We start from the raw sequence: 2,665 nt of genomic DNA, 5'->3' as shown, positions 1-2,665 counted from the left end.
GGCTCCCCGTGTGCCCGGGACCCTCCCTCCGGGAGCCTACGAGGCAGGAAGCTAGCCAGCCAGAAGACCGGCGCTCCCCGCCCGTGGCTCCCTGTGCGCCGGAAGCCCTCCTTCCGGGGAACTACGAGCCTGGGAGTGAGCCGCCCTGGTAACAGTTTCCAATCAGGGTAACATGTACATAAAACCCACGAGCATTTCAAGTGGACAGTCCTGTCACAGCCCCACACTCACGCTGCCCCATGACCACTCCCTGGGGCCTGGACTGTGCTCCTTTGTCCCCTTCTTATACCAATATCTGTGCAATGACAGGAGGGATGGAAAGGCAAGCAGGGCCGTGTGCCTTCCCCATGCACCACACTGGCCTCCATCCAACTGTAGAGTGGTCACTTGACTCCTGGGACTCTTCCCACAAGGTACCGGCCCCACCTGAGTTGGGCCGAGCCTGGGGCACCCCATCTCTGAGTCACTGGAAAGCCATCTGTGTCCTCTGCCATGGAATCTGTACCACTTGGCCTTGGGGTCACCCAGACTTTACCTTTTGTGCAACAGCTCCACCAATCAGATGCCAGCAAGCCAGGCCCACACAGATACCCAGTGCCTCGGGCCCTGGGACAGAGTGTGGGGCAGGGGAGTAGAGAAGTTGTCACTGGGCCCTTCAGGCCAGCAGGGTGGGGACTAGCTGGATATCAGGCCTGAATATCAACCTGGGGATGGACAGAGCCCCATGGAGTGGCCTGAGAGCACCTGCAACCGGCACCTGCTCCACCTGTCTCACTGCTCCTGCCAAACCTGGGCTCCTGAGATGGGACACCCCACGCCTGCTGGGGTTACCCAGGGAGGATGGCTGACATGGGACTCGTTGCCCACCTTGGGGGCCTGGCCGAGGCTCTCTGGGTGGTTAGTGATGACCTAGGCAGCCCAGCAGAAAAGGTCGGGGCCTTGAGGACGCAGGAAAGTCAGACCTGGGGGGGAGGGCCAGGCCTGAGGAGCCCAGTGGTGCCCCTCCCCTGCCTGGCGTCAGCCCTTCCCGCAGCCCTCTCTTGGTGTTACCTCTGATCGCTCTTTTGGGCTTTCAGCCTCCAAACTGGTTGGCTACATAAAGCTCTCTTTTAAGTCCTGGCCCGGGTATTCTGTTACAGCTGCAGGAAGGGGCTGCGTCTCCCTCCACAGTTACAGACACCGCATCTAGGGATGATGCCCCCAAGACCACACTGCAAAGGGACATTTGATGATGGGGCAAGACGTTCACTCATGTCACGCGATGCGCTGAACACCTGCCGTACTGGCCTCTGGCTCCTGAGAGTCACTCAGGGACCAGACAAGGACCTGGTGTCCTGGTGCTGAGACTGTGGAGACAGGTGATGACGAGAGAACATGGGGGACACTGGGAGTGCAGAGAGCTGAGACAAGCACAAGGGAAAGAGGGGCAGGCCTGGCCACTGGCTTTAAGGCACGGGGCTGGGGGCCAACTGTGGCAGGAAGTCCAGGTCCCACCGGTCAGAAGATAACCACTGCATCCACTGCTGTGTGCTGCCATGGCCTGTGTGTTGGGGGATGCCCACCCCCTCAGCAGCGCAGGGTCGGGGTTCTGGCCTTGGCCCTGGCAACCCTGTGGTCTCACTTCCTTGCCGCTCTGCTTATCCTGCCCCTGATGACAAAGGAAGTATTTTTTCACGTATTTATGTGCCCTGCACACCTCTTCTTGCTTGAAGGGTTTTGTCTAATGTTTTCATCCAGTTGTCTTCTTATTTCTGAGTTGTGAGAATGCTCTCTGGTCTAGGCCTCCTATCAGAGATAAAAGTATAAATATTTTCTCTCAGTTTGTGGCTTTTCAGTTTGCTAACAATGTCTTTTGAAACATGCAAGTTGGGCGTGGTGGCACACGTCTGTAATCCCAGGGAGGCTGAGGTAGGAGGATCATTGCAAGTTCAAGGACAGCCTGGGCTACATAAGTGAGCTCAAGGCCCGCCTGAACTGCCTAGTGAGACCCTATCTCAAAAAGACCGAAAAAAAAAAGAGAGTTGAAGGCCAGCCTGGGATAAGTGGTGAGACTCTGCCTCAAAAAAATCCAACAACAAGACAATTAATTTCTAGCCTCTAAGCTCATTCTTTGATCTATATGTCTATCTTTAAGCCAATAACATATTGTTTTAATTTCTCTAGCTTCCCAAAAAGACTTGAATTCTGGCAGCTTGAGCCTACTATCTTCTTCTTTAGAATGGTTTGGCCATTTCCAGGTCTTTTATAGTGTCTTAGTTACTTTTCTGTCATTGCTGAGACAAAATTAAGCCCAAAATTAAGGAAGGAAAGGTTTATTTAGCTCACAGTTTGTGGAAGTTTCAGTCCATATTCGGCTGGCTCCAAGGCAGCGTGGCACATGGCAGAGGGCAACAGTTCACGGCAGCAGAACACAGCAAAGACAATAAGAGCAAAAGGAAGAGTAGAGGCAAGTGGCTTCTTCCTCTCCCTTACATACGCAAACTATCCACCCCAGGGTGGGTGTGGCTTTCACACCCATAATCCCAGCACTGGATAAATCATAAACTCCAGAAGCCTGCCCCATGACTGCATGAGGCTTTGGGGGAACATCCTGATATAGTTATTTATATATGACATATAGTTATTTATAAATTTTAGAATGAGCCTGTCAATTTCTTTATTTTAT

At 53.4% G+C, this 2,665-nt stretch overlaps 1 long non-coding RNA gene across 2 annotated transcripts in view; it reads right to left on the bottom strand.

Moving 5' to 3' along the window:
- Nucleotides 1-51: 51 nt before the first annotated feature.
- LOC102004276 overlaps nucleotides 52-2,665 on the bottom strand; it is a 5,905-nt gene continuing 3,291 nt past the window's right edge. For both annotated transcript variants that reach the window (XR_263644.2, XR_001230793.1), the window contains exon 3: nucleotides 52-1,785. This is a non-coding gene — a long non-coding RNA (uncharacterized LOC102004276). The remainder of the gene's footprint in view (nucleotides 1,786-2,665) is intronic.

Source organism: Chinchilla lanigera, unplaced genomic scaffold (genome assembly GCF_000276665.1).
Source record: "Chinchilla lanigera isolate Chin_1 unplaced genomic scaffold, ChiLan1.0 scaffold00075, whole genome shotgun sequence".
Classification (NCBI taxonomy): Eukaryota; Metazoa; Chordata; class Mammalia; order Rodentia; family Chinchillidae; genus Chinchilla; species Chinchilla lanigera.
This window is presented reverse-complemented; position numbering and strand designations above follow the sequence as displayed.